Consider the following 18,059-nt stretch of genomic DNA (forward strand, 5'->3'; position numbering starts at 1 on the left):
TATTGTAGCCTTTTCAGATTAGCTTCTTTTACTTAGCAATGTGCATTTAAGGCTCTTTCATGTCCTTTCATGGCACAACAGTCCATTTCTTTTTTTAATTGGGTAACATTGTATGGATGTATCACTGTTTATTTATCCATTCACCTATTAAAGGAAATCTTGCTTGCTTCCAAATTTTGGCAATTATGAATAAAGCCGCTATAAAGATTTGTTTACAGGTTTTTGTGTAGACAAAAGTTTTCAATTTATTTTGGGTTAATACATAGGATCATGATTGCTGGATTATATGGTAAAACTGCTTAGCTTTGCAAGAAACTACCATTTGTATCTGTTCAGATCTTTTGGTGAGGTATCTGTTAAGATCTTTTGCCCACTTTTTAATTGAGTTGATTATTTTCTTACTGTTGAATTTTAAGAGTTCTTTATGTATTTTGGATATATATTTTCTCCAAGTTAGTGGCTTATTTTCTCACTATTTTATCAGTGTCCTCTACAGAGCAAAGATGTCTAATTTTAATGAAGTACAACTTAATTTTTCTTTCATGGATCATGCTTTTGGTATTGTATCTAAACAATGCCAAACTCAAGGACCCCTAGATTGTCTTCTATGTTATCTAATAGTTTTATAGTATTGTGTTTTGCATTATGTCTGTGATCCTGATTCCATGTTTTTTAAATTTCATTGATTTCTGTCCTTAACTTTATTACCTTTCTTCTGCTTTCTTTGGCTTTAATTTACTGTTCCTTTTTTATTTTTTATTTTATTTTTTTAAATATCATCATCTTTTTTTTTATAGGTCATCTTTGTTTTAATTTGTTTTTTAAATTTTTATTGGAGTATAGTTGCTTTACAATATTGTGTTAGTTTCTACTGTACAGCAGAATGAATCAGCTATACGTATACATATATCCCCTCTTTTTTGGATTTCCTTCCCATTTAGGTCACCACATAGCAGTAAGTAGAGTTCCCTGTGCTATACAGTAGGTTCTCATTAGTTATCTATTTTATACATAGTATCAATAGTGTATGTTTGTCAATCCCAATCTCCCAATTCCCCCTTGGTATCCATACGTTTGTTCTGTACATCTGTGTCTCTATTTCTGCTTTGTAAATAAGATTGTCTATACCAATTTTTCAGATTCCACATATATATGTTAATGTATGATATTTCTTTTTCTTTTTTGACTTACTTCACTTTGTATGACCGTCTCTAGGTCCATCCACATCTCTACAAATGACCCAATTTTGTTCCTTTTTATGGCTGAGTAATATTCCATTGTGTATATGTACCACATCTTCTTTATCCATTCCTCTGTTGATGGACATTTAGGTTGCTTCCATGTCCTGGCTATTGTAAATAGTGCTGCAATGAACATTGGGATGCATATGTCTTTTTAAATTATGGTTTTCTCTGGGTATATGCCCTGTAGTGGGATTGCTGGGTCATATGATAGTTCTGTTTTTAGTTTTTTTTAAGGAACCTCCATACTGTTCTCCTACTGTTCCTTTTTTAACCTATCAAAGTGGACCATTAGATCATTGATTTTTCAGTCTTTCTTTGTTTCTAATGTATGAATTTAAGGTTTTAAATTTCCCACTAAGCACAGTATTAGCTGCATCCCACAACTTGATATATTGTAGTTCCACAATCATTCAGTTTTAAATGTCTTCTAATTTCCATTATGATTTCTTTTCTAACCCATACATAGTTTAGTCATTATTTAATTTCAAAATATTTTAGGATTTCTTAAATTACCTTTAAACACTGATTAATTTCACAGTGGTAAGAAAACATAAGTGTTTCAAGCCTTTGAAATTTTTTGGCACTTGCTTTATATGGCCTTGGATATGATCTATTATGATAAAGTTTAATATGCACTAGGAAAGAGTGCATATTTTGCCATTATTTTGTACAGTGTTATGTATATGTATATATATGCATATAGATATATGTGTGTGAGTGTAACAATTAGATCGTGTATTCATTGTCTTGTTCACATCTTCTGTTATCATACTGAATTTGTATCTGCTTATACAGAGTTACTGAGAGTGGTGTTTTAAAATCCCCCATTATGAGTGTGTGTTTATCTGTTTCTCCTTTTAGTTCTGTCAGTTTTTCCTTTATGTGTTTTAAAACTATGCTATTAGGCGCATGCATATTGAGAATTAGTATATCTATTTGGTAATGTAAACTTTTTATCATTCTGAAATGTTCTCCTTAATCTCTAATAATGTTGCCTTAAAAGTACAGTTGACCCTTGAACAACGTGGGGGTTAAGGGCACCAACCCTCCTCAGTCGAAAATCTGCTTATAACTGTGAGTTGGCCCTCCATATATATGCGGTTCCACATTCATGGATTCAACAACTGTGGATCATGTAGAACTTTAGTATTTGCTCCTAAAAAAATCTGTGTATAATTGGACCCATGCAGTTCAAACCCCCATTGTTCAAGGGTCAACTGTATTCTTAGCCTTAAATTCTTCTTTCTCTGATATTTGTATAGATAACTCTAGCTTTCTTGTGGTTAGTGCTTCCAAGTTAAATTTATTACTATGTTTTTACTCTTAGCCTTTCTGTGTCCTTATGTTTTATTAATATCTCTTGTAAGAAGCCTACAGTTTTATGTTTAATGCAATTATTGATATATAGCCGTATATCTTTTGAATAAAATGTTTACTCGTGACTTATAAGAGATTCTAAAATATTCTTATGATTATGTTGAATTTGGCCCCTAGGAAGGAATATGTACTATTTTTTATAGTTTATTATAGATGTGATAATATGTTATGATTCCCCTGTATTCCAATGAAAACCCTGAGTTTCATCCCAGAAGCCTACTTAAATTTCATCAATCAGATTGCTGTTTTCAATAGCTATGGAAACAACAAAATCTTAATGATATTTTGATACGTTTTCGTTCCTTATGTGAGCCCATCATGAGCCATGCATATCACTATGGAAAATGAAGTTATTTATTATCGCTTATTTTACCTATTTTAATCACATTTAATTAAATATTATTGTATAAAAAATATCCAAGGAATCTAGGAATTGTCCTAAGAATACAGTTCAGTAAAATACTAATATTCTTTTCCAACAATAGAGAACTATGCAATTGTAATATTGAAGATATTATGAAATTACTTCACGGTTACTTCTACACTATTGAAATATCTATAAAAATGACACAAAAACATTATGGACCAATTTGCGTCTTGAAGGTTCATATCCTGGTATCACTGTAGCATTGAGTTTAATCACCAGGCCAGTGTATGTTGCAAAACAATGACTCTTTGCAGGTTTTGTTCTTATGGGACATTACATTCAGCTATGATGCCCGTTTTTCCAGTGGCACCTAGTCAATGCCAAAGAGTAAGTTGTATGCTGTGAGGTCATCAAAGGCGAGGCTCAGGTGCAAAGACATCAAAGTTGTATTCATTAGTATCAAAACTTTACTCACTATTGTAAAACGAAAGAAGGGGGTCCTTTAATTGCTGAGCATTACAAAATGTTCTCAGAGCATTTGACTTATATTAAAATTTAATAGTCACGATTATTTGGGTGTTAAATTACTTTTCCAAACTGGGATTAAAGGAATTCAAGAAAACCTGCTTTGCATCCTAAGAATGAAAGTATCCCTGACCTTTTATGGTTGGCATTTCTGCCATCAATAAATGTTTGTTGGTCTAATTGGTAACAAAGAGATTTGAACTACCTGATTTGTTACTGGAAGAATATTTTAGATGGTGACTGAACAGGAAGAAAGCAAAATTCTTTGAAGATGTTCTACCATTTGGGGTTACAGATAAATTCCGGTGTCCTAACATAGAGTAGCAAGTGGGAATTTTACAAAATTAAAGAATTGAAATTTTAAGTGATTTTGCAGTAAGAATGATTGGCCTATAGCTAATATCTTTTGTAGTAGATGGCTGATTTCCCCTACAGAAATTTCGATTATTACAAGTGACTTAAATTTTACCAAGGGAAGGTAAGGCTGAACAAAAAGCCTTAAAGAGCAAAGTCCCTTTAAATAATTTAACTCTAAAAACCAAAGTTGTATGTTGATATTTGTTGTAAATCAATCCACAGCCTCTGGCTCCACAGTATGGTGTTTTAAAAGTTCTTAATTAGAAAAAATAATATTGATCAAGGAGTACAAACTTTCAGTTATAAGATGAATAAGCTCTGAAGAACCTAATGTACAACATAGTGTCTATAGTTAATAATGATGTATACTTAAAATTTGCTAAGAGATTATATCTCAAGTGTTCACACACACACACAAAATGCTAACTTTGGGAGGTGATGGGTATGTTAAATAGTTAGATTGTCAATTCACACTATATATATATTGTACACCTTAAATATATACAATTCTTGTTTGTAAAAAGTAAAAAGTATACCTAAGATTTTTGTTGTTCTCAGAATGCTTTCTTATGTGTTTATATTTATTTATGCTTGTTTTGGGAGGAGGGGCAAATTTTTCACTTAAAATTGGCATATAAATATTTTTACAGTTTATTTCAAACTAAATATTTATTTAAATCTTTTAAGTAAATTTGGATTTTAAAAATATCATTGCTATAAAAATACAGTTTTCCAATAGAAATTAATAAATATTTCAAGATAGAAAATTTATAAATAGCTTTCTCTGCTTTGGTTTTGCAGAGGAGAAAACATGGTTCTCAATTTTTAAGGCCGGTAGATAGAATGCACATTTCAGTTTGCCCAGGATAGTTCTGGTTGACATCTGTCTCTTCTGGTAATTACTAGTATTGCCTCTTTTTAGTCTCATACCTGTACCAGTAAATTCTGTGATCACCCTGTTGGGCAGCCAAGCCTGCTAAGCCTTTAATAAAGACTCCCATACATCCTAGTCAGAGATATGGGGCTATTAGAGACACTGAGGATTCAACAAAATTAAACCATCTCATAAATGGTGAACAACACATTAAATTTGGTAAAATAAAAGAAAAATTAATTCAAGTTCCAGTTCTTCCTCTTATTTATTCTGTCACATGTCTTGGTCTTTCTGAGCCTATAAAAGTAGATAATAGGAAGTATGGCATCTAACAAATGACACAACAGAAGAAATGTGAAGATACTTGGTAAATTTTTAAATGCTATACAAATAGTGTTAGCAAACCCACAGTATGATTTAACTCAAAGTTGTACTTGTCAAGAACACAGAGTTAAATTAAATGTAATTACTATGCAGGAGAATAATCTGTGCCCTGAAAACTCACATTTACATATTTTACCTTGCTATTATATCTTCACAGCAGATTAAGTGACGCCAAAATACTGGAGGATGCCAAAAGTAAAAATTATAGTCTTACTCATTTTCATTTCTGCATGAAATATGAGCATTTTGTATGCGATTTTAATACAATGATTGTAATAAAGCAGTATTCACATATTGAAGGTTTTAACCCTGATAATGTCAGGAAATTTTTTTTTTCTGAACAACTATTATGTGCAAAAAACATTTTGCCAGATTGTGGAAGATCAGAGTAAATGAAGCACAGTCATTTCTCTAGTCTGGTTTTAGTGTAAATAATCACAATAAAAGGCAGAAGGGGATAAATATAATAGAATAAACAAAGTAAAGTGAAGGCATAGAAAAGAAACTACTGCTAATCCAAGCATCTGGAGATTATTTCACAGAGGCGGCCCCCCTACTGAGCCTTGAACGATGGGGAAAGTTTGGGTAGATTTTGGTGTTTACCAACACAGTGCACTCCAGGCTGAGAGAAATGAAAAAGGTAAACTAGTGGGAAACAGAAGTGGCAGATATGCTCAAAGGGTAGTAGGTGTCCCACTGGTACTGATGAGTGCTGTGAAGAGATGTCTGAGGAGATGGACCTGCAAAAGGGTTGAGGTTAGGTTGCTCTAGACCTTGAATTTAAAGTAGGGAAAATAAACTCTTTTCTGTTGGATTGGGAAACTTTTTAGTGTTTGACAAGGGTAGTGACATGATGAGATTTGTATTTGGGGAAGATAATTCTGGCAACAATAAGTAGTATTGATTGGAGAAGGAAAACATTAGAGGCTGAAGACCACTTCAAAGACAGTAACAATAGTCCAAATGAAAAATGGTGAAGTTAGAAATTCGGACTTGAGGGAATGTGAATGGCCAAGAGGGAGTGGGACTGGAGAGACATTGTAGGAATGATTGGGCGGTAGTTACTGACTGATTGAAAATAGAATTGAGGTAGAAGGAGGAGTAAAAATTACCTTGGGGTATTGAGCTTGGCTGAGTGGGAAGATAATGGTGCCTGTTCAATGAGACAGTATCCACAGCAAGAGAAGCAGCTTTGCAGGTTCAGGATTAAGCATTGAGTTTGGGTGAGGTCTAGTTATCTGTGTGTGTACAACTGGCAGCTTTATTTTCAGATCTTGAACTCAGAGAAGGTAAGTACATGTACTTTATGGGTCATAAGAGAAGCTTGCCAAAGCCAACTCACAGTCAAACTTCCTAGAATTTTCAAGAAATTTCTGCATTCTCAAGACCTATGAAAACTTTAAACATTTTGTGAAATTGGAGCCCACCTGAGCTACCTTTTGCCTTTGTCTGTCCTCTTATTCTGAACCATGAGGTCAGTAGTGATCAGAAAACTGATTTATCTCATTAATTGTTTGTGACTAGTTTTTGAAGCTATCTGAGTCCCCTTCCCTTTGCCCTCTCTTCATTCTCTCCTTGTACATAGAGTCAGAAACAGCAACATGATTGGGAAAATGAGCCGGATGTTGTACAGAGTGAGCCTGTGGTGACATAATGCATTGTAGTCTGGAGAGACACCCTCACAAATAAAGCCATGGAGGTGGGAGTAAACACAGAGCCTTGGTAACAGTGTACTTAGAGGGAATGGGTTTTCCATGCCCATAATAATCGAATTAGAGGAAAACCAATATTGAGTGCTTACAGAGTGTCAAGTACTGTGGTAACCCTTCGTACGCATTATCTCATTTAATGCTGACAATTAATGAGGTTTTTATATTATTATCCCCCTTTTACTTATAAGGAATCTGAAGCAGAGAGAGTTTAAATGACTTGGCCACATTAGCATTGCTGGTGAGACTTGGGACATTCATCCAACATGGCTGACTCTAGAGCCCACCTTCTAACACCAGTGCTCTTTTATTATATGAACATGTCAGAGAGGAGAGGAGTAAGAATTCTATCTTGATCCAGCAGAGCTACACTAGATGAAAGCCCACCAAAATCAAGCTAGTTTTGTAAAGCCATGGGTACAAAACTGAGAAGATTCAATCTTATCCCATGTGGATAAAGACTCTGGGAAACTATAATCCACCAACCTGTCTGTTGGCAAGTGCAAGGCTAAATACATCTCTGCTTAAGAAGGAAAAGATGGGGGCTTCCCTGGTGGCGCAGTGGTTGAGAATCTGCCTGCCAATGCAGGGGACACGGGTTCGAGCCCTGGTCTGGGAAGATCCCACATGCTGCGGAGCAACTAGGCCCGTGAGCCACAATTACTGAGCCTGCGCGTCTGGAGCCTCTGCTCCGCCACAAGAGAGGCCGCGATACTGAGAGGCCCGCGCACCGCGATGAAGAGTGGCCCCCGCTCGCCGCAACTAGAGAAAGCCCTCGCACAGAAACGAAGACCCAACATAGCCATAAATAAATAAATAAATAACCCCCCCCCCAAAAAAACAAGAAGTCATTAGGAAGGCTATAAAAAAAAAAAAAAAAAAAAAAAAGAAGGAAAAGATGGAAAAATGTAGAAGAAGAGAAAAGAAGTCCTTTATACTAACTGGGAAGAAGAATGCATTCTGGCTTTACTGCATCATCCAAAAGAAAAAAAAATGTAAACATGTTTGGCATCTTCAATAGGATTCAAGAAAACACAGGTTTTATAAAACAGAGAGAGCTATAAGATCAGAACAGGTTGAGATAAGAAGAAAATGGTATAAGTTCGAAGAGAGTGAGATGAAAATATGATGGAATAAAGATTGCAGAGAAATTAAAATGCAATATCAGAATTAAATTTTTCTTTGGAGATTTGGTAGTTAAAAGCCGTGCTGACACTGTAAGTCGAATCCCTAAGATGGAAGATAAATTTTTATTCTCCACAATATAAAGGACATGTATAAAGGTTTTTAAAATGTGAGACAACCATAGATAGGGTAAAGAACGGAGTTTGAACCTAAAAACAGTGCGAGTTCCTGAATACAAACATTTCTTGAATGGGAGGAAATCAGAACATTTGAAATAGAAATAGTATCTAACATAAAATTCAAGAAATCATTCTTAAAAACAAATAGAAGAAATAAGGATAGGGAGAGAGAAAGAGGGAGAAAAGTGTATACCTTGATATTGGCAAATTTCTTGTAATATAAGCACAAAGGAAATAATTTTATAATTATTCAGATGGGGAGAAAAGCTTTCCTCAAATCAGATGGGTGATGTGAACTGACTTCAGATATTTTTTCCTCTGTAATACCAAATGCCTGAAGACAATGGGACCATATCCACAGAGCACTGAAAAAAAAAAAGTCTGTAAATCAAAGTATTATCCTAGTATATTACTTTTATAGTGCCACCAAACAACTTCCCACAAACTTAGCAAATTAAAACTACGCATTTATTATCTCACAGTTTCTATGGCCCAGGACTCTGGGTGTTGATCAACTGGGTCTTCTGCTGAGGATCATGATATACACCTGTTACTTATGTAGTGATCCATGGACTGAAGATCTAGCAGCTAAGTGTATACTTTATGCAGTTCTTCATAGTTAACATACTGTGGTAACTAAATCTGAACTAAGTCATTTGGGGACTTATTTTATTTAGTTAAACTATTGTAACTGAAATTCTTGCATATACGGACCATACAAAGCAAAGACTGTCTATATCTATAAAAGGAATGGGATTTGAATGGTAAAACTGTAATTTTTTAATTCTATTTTTGGTATTTTTAAAATGAATGTTAAGGACTGTATATTACTTTTTAAACAAAAGAAAATAAATTTCATGTTAAAAGTGGCTTTAAACATACAAAAAATGGGGGCTTCCCTGGTGGCGCAGTGGTTGAGAATCTGCCTGCCAATGCAGGGGACACGGGTTCGAGCCCTGGTCTGGGAAGATCCCACATGCCGCGGAGCAACTGGGCCCGTGAGCCACAATTACTGAGCCTGCGCATCTGGAGCCTGTGCTCCGCAACAAGAGAGGCTGCGACAGTGAGAGGCCCGCGCACCGCGATGAAGAGTGGTCCCCGCTTGCCACAACTAGAGAAAGCCCTCGCACAGAAGCGAAGACCCAACACAGCCAAAAATAAACAAATAAATAAATTTATTAAAAAAAAAAAAATACAAAAAATGCACCAACTCTTGACGGTAGTGAAGATAATGGAATTATAGGTGATTTTTGTATTTTAATATTTAAATTTCAACATGGAGCATACATTATGTATATCATCTTGAAGCAATTTTTCAAGAATGGTTACTTCTGTAAACTTTTTCTACATTTATTTACGGTATAATTTAGTCAATAAACACGAATTGAGATCTACCATATACCAGCAACATGCTAGGGACTATGTATACCTAAGTGAATAAAGCATATTTTCCACCGTACTACGTCAGGGGAGAGACAGACATTTTAACAGGTGAATTTTAAAATGGCTTAGTAGTTATTTTTAGATACTGCAGCACAAAGGACAGAGCAATAAATATAAAAATCAGACGTTTCCCAATGTGAACTGATTGACTGAAACTGAAAGGTGTCCAATAACTCAGCTTTTTTAGTTTTTGCTTATGTTGTTATTCCTTTTTCAATGCTGAAGTTTCTGTAAAGAAAAAGAATTTGAGATAAAATGTATAAAATTCTGTGGTTAAAGCATAAGAAATATGTTACCTGCTATCTTTGCACATCTATAGTGAGTTTTTTAAGAGTAATCAAAAAGCCAGTGGAGTTATTTTATGATGCTTCTTTATGATTATGCCTAAAGAAACACACATGCAAACTCTGTTTGCATTATTGGGGACATATGAAATGAAGTTTGTTCTGATTCTTTTTGTTTGTTTGTTTGTTTTCTTCTTTGGAAACAGGGATTTTTACTGAGCCACCCAGGTGAGCAGTTTCAAAAATTCTAATCGAATCCCAACTGTACTCATTTTCAGTTTAGTATTTAAGGGGCTAGTATGTTGAAAAGACCATAGGGAAAGCATTATATTTTTGATGCCCTCGGAAACACCTCTGTTTTACTGTTTCCTAGTCGCCACATCCTACAACACCACTCAGAGGAAACATAGCTGGTGTGTGGAGGAATATTCCTTCATTAATTTATTCTTCAAAATCATTTTTGATTATATCTATTTTGTGCCAAATACCACATTAAGCCCTGAGTACACAACATTAAACATAATGGTCTAGCCTTCCATACAAAGCTTAGGAAGAAGTAGCCTAAAGCAGGATACACTTAGCTAAATTCACAGGACCTAACTCCATTCTGAATACTTTTTCACTGCTTCAAAGGCCTCCGGGAAGTTTTTATCTCCATGCATCCACCCCATCCAACCTCAAGCTGGTATTTAGTTATAATTGCAATTCCTTTTTTGTTCTTTCCAAAGGGAACCATCTTTACTGACAGCATCTAGGTAGTAACCAAACCATGACAATTACATCCTTAGAGATTTTGATCTAAGATAATGATAACCATATCGTCTCAATGTGAACAAATAATGCTGCCCTCACGGGTAAAGGTGTACAGAAAAAAGTTCAGAAAGTGGGGGAGGGAGGAAGTGGGACAGAGTAAGGTAGGCTAGGGGGTGGGGAGCAAAAAGGAAGAGGGTTGAGAATAGAATAATAATAAAAAGCAATTTAGATTCATTATGAAAAACTTTTTCAAAGCTACTTTTTTAGGGAGTCTATAAAATTTAATTATATGAAAAAACACTATAGCAAAGGGTTTAAAAATTCCTAGATATGAGGCTGGATATAGTTCATACCAGCATGTTTCTTTCCTCTTAGTTTCACATGACAAAAATGGAAAGAGGTACATAGGCCTCTTAGGAACTGAGGGTTTGATATCCTGGATTTGATCCAGAAGATCCTGAGACTGGGGGGATGGGACCTAGAATGCTCACTTCCCTAATGGGAAGAATTGCTAGTATTCTAGTATTCTCACCCTTCATATATTCTGACTGTTCTAATATGGGACCTAATCTTTTCCACATCTCTGTCTAGGATTCAGAGGTTATAGATTGACAAGTCTGTAGGTTTAGAAGCTTTGTGAAGTACATGCTGGCAAAACAATATTATCTTCTCTCGGGAAGTGAATGAGTGAATAAATGAGGTTCTGTAAAGGTTTGGATAAATCCCTGATTAATAGATTCAGAACTAGTGTTCAAGAGAAGGTTAAGAGTGTTGGAGGTGTAGTCTTTTGAGGGAAATGGAATGTCAGGAAGCCTGACTCTAAAATAGTGATACCTTTAAGTGACAGAATACAGGGCTTGATACACACTTTGGCACTTTTTATATCCCTATAACCAAAGGATTAGTAACTGTCTACCTCTTCCAGGTTTTGTCAACTGTATAAGACAAAGCATTTATCAAGCCCTTGATATCCACAGATGAAAAAAGTACGTTAGGGATATAAATTCTATTCCCATGGTATCCCTGAAGAGATCTGATACATTTTATCTAATTTTCCTCTCATCACCTGTTTATTTCAAATTAGAATTCTTGCTTATTAATACTATTTTGGAACACTTTTTTTAATATATTCCACTGGAAAACCTCACTAGCCTGACAAGATCTTTAAACATTACTGTGGCACGAGGGTCACAGCTAAGTTACTTTGTCTTATTACGTCAGTGGTTTTGCTCAGAGGATATTTTTATAATAATTTAAAACTGGTGGGAAGTACTTACCAATATGTATTTTGCATTTGGTTAACTCTTTGAGGCATTATTCTTGGGACATATTTCTTTTAAAAAGCTGTGAGTTCCTTATAACCTTAATGTGCCCTATAACTGCTTTTTAAAATTCTTTATTTTTTAAAATTAAAATGTCTACATAGTTTAAAACTGAAAAAGCATAAAAAGCAAAAAACTGAGTAATCCATAGCGAGCGTCCTCATTCATTGTATGACTGCATAGTATTCCACTGATGGAGGTCATTTAGCCAGTCTATTGATTGTCACCTGGGATGTTTCTAATTTGTTGCTAACAAAAATGCATCAATGAATAGTTTTGAACAAATGTCACTTCACATATACACAAGTATAACTGAGGAAAGTTTTAGAACTGAAATTCCTAGGTCAAAGAATGTGTTTATTTGTAATTTTGATAGATATTACCCAAATGCTATCTGTAAATCTGTTGCCATTTTATATTTCTGTAAGCTAGTGTCGACTTTCCACAACTTTACCATCACAGTGTTATTTAACAATCTGATCTTTCCCAATCTGATAGGCTTCTCAGAATATCTTTAATTAGCTTTCTTTTATTTTGAATTATGTTGGATATATATCCATATGTAAGAGACACTTTTTTCTGCAAACTGTTTAGTACTTGGCCCATTTTTTCTATTGGATTGTTGGTCTCTTTCTTCTTGATCTATAGGCACTTTCACATATTAGGGAAATACGAAATACAATTGTTATCTCTAATTTATCATTTACCTTTAATTTGATTTTGGTTTTTACTATGCAGATTTTTTGAAATGAAGTTGAATTTATTGGTCCTCTTTTTATGGCGTCTTAGTTTTGTGCCATGGTTACTAGACCTTTCCTCCTCCGAGATTATACAACAATTACTCCAGGTTCATCGATGTTGTGGCAGATGACAGGATTTCCTTCTTCTTTCAGGCTGCATAATATTCTATTGTATTTATTTACCACATCTTCTGTATCCCTTTGTCTGTTGACAGACACTTAGGTTGTTTCTCTACCTCGGCTATAGTGAATAATAATTCAGTTACCTGGTAGAACAGATATCTCAAGATGATTATTTCATTTCCTTTGGATAAATACCCAGAAATGGGATTGCTGGATCATTTCACAGTTCTATTTTTAGTTTCTTGAGGACCCTCCATACTGTTTTCCATAGTGACTATGCCAATTTACCTTTCCACCAACAGTGCACAAGGGTTCCCTTCTCTCCACATTCACACCAGCATTTATCTCATCTTTTTGATAGTAAACATCCTAACAGGTGTGAGGTGATATCTCGTCGTTGTTTTGATTTGCATTTTGCATTTCCCCGATGATTAGTGAAGATGAGTACCTTTTCACATACCTGTTGGCCATTTGTATATTTCCTGTGGAAAAATGTTTATTCAGACCCTTTGTCCATTTTTAAAGTGGGTTATTCGGGGTGTTTTTTTTTTTTACGATTCAGTTTTATGAATTTCTTGTATATTTTGGATACTAACCCCTATCAGATATGTGGTTTGCAAATGTTTTCCTCTTCTGTAGACTGCCTTTTCATTTCATTGATGGACTACCTGTTGTTTTGGTGTTGTCTCCTTCTACCTACTAAAGAACTTTGCTCCACCTTTTTCTCATGTTCCTGCAGCACTTCCCTCACTACTAGTCTACTTACCTCAACATAGAAACACGCCCCAGGTCTTCTGTCTTAAAAAATTAAGACTCTCTGAAATCCACACACTCTTATGGTTTGGCAGTTCACCTTCATCATAACCTGCTCGATTAAAAGAATGGTCTACTATCTCCAATGTATTACTGCCCCTTTACTCCTCATCATTCTATAATCTGACTTCTGACCAACCTTCCCCTGAGGTTATTTTTACCCATTTCAGTAACCTCCACATTAACCAAGACAAGGAACATTATCTCATCCTTATCTTAACCTGTTCACTTCATCTGACTTTGTTGATCAAGATTTCTTTCTGAAACACTCTCTTCTCTTGGATTTTATACCTTTCTGCTGGTTTCAAAAGAGACTGCTCAAGCTCGGTCTTCTCAATATCCGCTCTAGGCTCTGATTCCTCTCTGTATCCTCAAATGACAAATGTTTACTTTCCCCTTTAGATTACTTTCTATGATTGTCATATAAGTTATTAGTTGCATGATTAGTGATTTGCTGCCTATGTCCTCTATTAGGATGTGAACAGGGATTGTATTGGGCCCTTGCTGAGCTCTTCAACCTTACCTCCACCTCATTCCCTTTGCTCCAGATCAAGTTCAAGTTTAGTGTGAGCTTCTTCTCCATTAGTTTGAATCCTCTTTGATCCTATTTAATATGTGGCTTTTTCTCATCCTTCAGGTCTTAGCTTAAATGCTACCTCTCAGAGAGGTGTTCCGTAACCCTACTAAGATGATCTGCCTTATTATTCCTTGTTTAACACCTTCTTTATTTCCTTCTAGAACATATCAAAATTTGTGATTATTTTACGTATTTCACCAGTTTACTGATTTAATTTATTTCTTCTCCACTAGAGTATTAACTTTTCAAGGACAGTTTTTGTTCCTATAGTATTAGCTCCTAGTATGTGTCTGGCATACATTAGCTGATTAATAAACATGTGTTGATGGAAGGAAGAGAGGAAGGAAGGAAAGAAGAAAGGAAAGGAGAGAGGGAGGGGGCAAGAAGGAAGGTCAGTTATACTGGTTCACCGTCATTTCCCCAGCACCTAGCACAGGGACTTTCACATTTTTAGTGTTTGATAAATATTTGCTTAGGAAATTAACCACCCCAGAATTTTATCCTCAGTCCTCTGCTCTCCTTGGTCTACACAACCCATACAGATTCGTGGGTAACTTCACCTACACTATTATTTCAAATACCATTGATATGCTAATGACTACCAAATCCAAATCTGAGACCACTACTCTCTATTTCAAGAACCACATATTTAGCAGCCTGGATATCACAGGGCCCTTAAACTCAGCATGCCCAACATTAAACATATTGCCTTCCTTTCCTCTCAAAACTAATTCTCTTCCTGTATTCTCTACCTTAATCAATGAGACCATCATCTGCTCAGGTACCTTGTGGTTGTCTAGATTGCTCCTCTTCTTTCACAGCTTCTGCATATAATCAATCAAGTCCTGTATGTTCAAATTCCTTACCGTCTCTCAGCCCCTCCTTTCCTCTCTAGCCCATGCAAGTAATCTAAAATGTCCATGATAACCCCTCACTAGCATTATTGCCATGGATAGTCCTAAAATTCAAATCTGGTCCTATCACTTTTCTTAAACTCTTCAGGATCCCCATGTTTCCTGACCCTCTATTCATATAATGCTTGTAGAAGAAATTTTTAACTTCTAAATTTAGTAGCCTGGCCCTTTCACCATCTGGCTCCTACCTACCTATACTACGTGTACCCCACACTCCAGTCATAAGGAATGATTTTTTATTGCTTTCACCCATGCCTCATTTCTGCTTAGAGAAGTCTTTCAATATCCTTGATTCCAACTCATCCATTAAAACCCAACTTAAGCGTTATCTCTTCTTGAAAGCCTTTCCTCATTATGCTGTGCTGATATCTGTTTTATTTCTTCTGTACATTCTTCTATCATGATGCTTGCCACACTGAACTATAATTGTGCATTTACTTACCTTGCCTTCTACCATCACAAGTTAGCAGGCATTGGTTGGATGAATGAATGACTGCAGGAAGGTTTATTCTTCAAGAAGTTATATAACAAGTAGAAATTGTGGTTAGAGCCAAAGTTGGAGGAAGATTAACATCTAGATACCAAAAAAACCTGACTTACTAGTACAGATTAAACCAAAAACAGGGGATGGGGCCTAAGACACAAGGGGTTTTGTGAGCAAGAGTTAGAACCCAAATATTTAGAAACCAAATAACAGGTACCAGTAGAAATTGATGCAAAATAGCCCTTATCAGGCTTAGGCTACTCTGAGGCCAGGTTTGGGTTTGACAAGGACACACTTTCTCAGACAAAGTTTGCTGCTGCACAACCAACAAAACCAAAATCTTTAGCTTGGCATGTATTTTGTACCAGAATATTCCTTTTGAATAAATAGTAGAATGCATAAATGTATTTTATGTGAACATAGTAATGTTCACAGAACACTATTACCAGATACCACGTATCACTTTTTTTTTTCTACTTTTACTTTCTGATATAAACCCCTCAGGATTCAGTGTAGATTATGAGATCCCCAACGATTTTAATGTTTTTAGATCTTAAGTCTGAGTGGAGATTACAGAGAAGATAGCCTCTCTTAGCATTCCAGTTGTATAAACTGAGGCCAATTATTATGTATAATGAAGTCTCTTTGAAGGAAAAATTCATTTGTGTAAAGAGGGAAGGTAGATAATTTGAGTGGTTACTGTGTGTTATGTATTTACATGCATTATTATAATTATCAGAATAACCAAGTAAAATGGATATTCTTACTTTAATTTTACTGATAGAGGAATAGTGTCTCAGAGAAGTTAAGTAGTTTGACCAAAGTGACAAAGCAAACAAGTGAGAGATTCAATATTCAGTTCGAATTATTCTGGTTTCAGAGTCTGACACGGCATCCAGGCTTTTTGTTGCTATCTGCATCTTCATTAGTGTTGTTTTCATCATCATTCGAAAGAAGAAATATTTGTATTTGCGTTATCTGTTTGACCCTCTGGTGTGGTGTTAAATGTATGGAAAATGAAATGGCCACTTGTGAAAAGAAACTTGAATACTGGTCCTATTATCTTCACTAATCATTAAATAGCTATCTGTGTAAAACCAAACTAGAGGCATCTTTTCAATCAGTAGGTCCAGTTTTATCACTTAGATTTCCTCTATAAAGAGTAATCATTTTTAATATATCTTCCAAGTAGAATTTAACTGTGTTTTCATGGTACTGTGACAGTTTATATTGGATTTGAAACATGGGTTCTGAATCTAGGAACTTAAATCTGCATTAGGTATAATATAAAAGAGAATAAAGAAGCAGTAATTTATAACAAATAAGCTTCATTGAGAATTGAATGTGATGCTATTTCAGGAAATGTTATTAGGCTTTTTTATTTATGAAAATTTGTTAGGCCGTTGTGATTTAAAAATTGCAGTGGTGGAATTTGTATATCCATTTTTTTTTTTTTTAAGAAACTGTATTATCCTTTGGGCCAAATTATTCTTTCCAGATTTCTATCCAGTTAGCCATAATATTTGAAAGTGTGATAAACTAGCTATCAAAGTCCTGGCCAAAAGTACCAAATGTGAGAATAACATTTTCTCCTTAGTCTTGCCCTGACGGACCTCTTGTGAATAACTGACCATGGCTAGAAAAATGATATCACCAAATCAGAATGTTTTCTTTCATTCAGTCATGGTATTATATTCAGTGTAGCAGGAAATAGTTTTGCATGACAGTACACATGTAAATGTCATTGCATATGTCATTTATGGTGTGCAGGGTTGTTATGCAAGATTCACAGTGATCACGGGGGAAAATTGTCTCTGATACAGTAAATAAAACGGGCTTAGTAAAAATTGCTAGCAATTTTTTTCTAGGCATATAATGACATGGTAAGAGCACAAAACAAAACTACCAGCAACAAACCATTTCTCAAGCTGTAATATCTACAGGACAAGTGATCTAAATTGCTGAAACAAGGGGAGTTCATCACTGCACTGCAAAAGAACTTGAAATATAACCTAAAGGCAAGTGAAATACTGATTCCAAGCTTTGAAATAACAGCAACAAATTTACCTACAGACAGAAGATGCATGGAAGCAGTAAACGAATTATACAAGTCTTACACATGCAATCTGATTATTCTGACCAAAGTGTTAATTGGATCCTAACTGCCAGATCTGATATCTGTGGTCTTGTAGTGGGAAACCTTTCAAAGTGATGAACTGTAATTCACTGAGCTGCTTGAAGCACTTGTAATTTACTGCATGTCATGCTATGAAGAGGCTGACCTAATGGACTTTACATTACCTATAACGCTAGAAACCTTTCAACAAGACTAGTTGGTAAAAAGTAATCGTGGAAGTCTATTGAGACAGGATGAGCAAAACTCTATCTTAAACACAGCTTTATAATCTCCAGGAAAGTCAGTTATTAAACAGAATAGGTGCAACTAAGGAAAAAATAGTACTCTA

At 35.2% G+C, this 18,059-nt stretch overlaps 1 protein-coding gene across 13 annotated transcripts in view; it reads left to right on the top strand.

Annotated features, from left to right (window-relative positions):
• Nucleotides 1-18,059, top strand: part of FOXP2 (forkhead box P2) — a 528,558-nt gene that overhangs the window by 437,915 nt on the left and 72,584 nt on the right. The window contains exon 2 of one of the 13 annotated variants that reach the window (XM_082472314.1): nt 10,075-10,096. The exons of the other annotated variants lie outside the window; for them this stretch is intronic. The gene's annotated coding sequence lies outside the window, so the exon portion shown is untranslated. The remainder of the gene's footprint in view (nt 1-10,074; nt 10,097-18,059) is intronic. 13 annotated transcript variants of the gene reach the window in all.

The sequence above is a fragment of the Balaenoptera physalus genome, assembly GCF_965194825.1.
Source record: "Balaenoptera physalus genome assembly, chromosome: 8".
Lineage (NCBI taxonomy): Eukaryota > Metazoa > Chordata > Mammalia > Artiodactyla > Balaenopteridae > Balaenoptera > Balaenoptera physalus.